Source organism: Chrysochloris asiatica, unplaced genomic scaffold, assembly GCF_000296735.1.
Source record: "Chrysochloris asiatica unplaced genomic scaffold, ChrAsi1.0 scaffold00525, whole genome shotgun sequence".
Lineage (NCBI taxonomy): Eukaryota > Metazoa > Chordata > Mammalia > Afrosoricida > Chrysochloridae > Chrysochloris > Chrysochloris asiatica.
This window is the reverse complement of record NW_006409043.1, coordinates 222,153-222,982: the sequence shown is the minus strand read 5'-3', so window position 1 is coordinate 222,982 and position 830 is coordinate 222,153.

The window sequence follows — 830 nt, the reverse complement described above, 5'->3', positions numbered from 1 at the left end:
AATCTATACTGAAGGCTGTGGATTGTGGAGTCAAGCAAAATGAAGGCTGTGGTCTTCGTTGGTCATCAAGATTTTAGTCCTTTTCACTTCCAGCAAGCAAAGTTATATCATCTGCATATTGCAGATTATTAACGAGTCTTGTTTCAAGCTCGACTCACATTCTTTTTCACATAATCCAGCTTCTCAGATTATTAGTTTAGCATAAAACTTGAGTATATATAATGAAAGGACATAACCCTAGAGCATACTTTAAATGACATTAAAGTATTCAGATGCCCTTTGTTTTGTTTTAAATAACTACCTCTTGGTCTTTGTATGAGGTCCACATGAACACAACTATGTGTTCTGGAATGCTCACTCTTCGCTGTGGCATACATAATTTGCTATGATCCACATAGTCGAAAACCTTTGTGTAGTCAATAAAGCACAAGTAAACATCATTCTGGTATTCTCCACTCTCAGTCAAAATCCTTATGATATCAACAATGACATCCCTAATTCCACATCCTCTTATTAATTCACCTTGAATTTCTGGTTCCCTGTGGATGCATGATTGCAATTGTTTTGGGATTACCTTCAGAAAATTTTACTTGCATTTGATATCAGTAATATTGTGTGATACTTCCTTCACTGTTTTGGGTCACCTTTCATTGGAATGGGCATAAACATCAATCTCTTCCAATCAATTGGCCTGTTATCTGCTGAAACATTTCCATTTATATTCTGTCAATTTCTGGAGTCTTTCTTTTTTAATTTTTTTAAGTTCTTATTGCAAATTGAGTGAAAGTTTACAGGGCAGATCATCAGTTTTACATTCAACAAATCATATA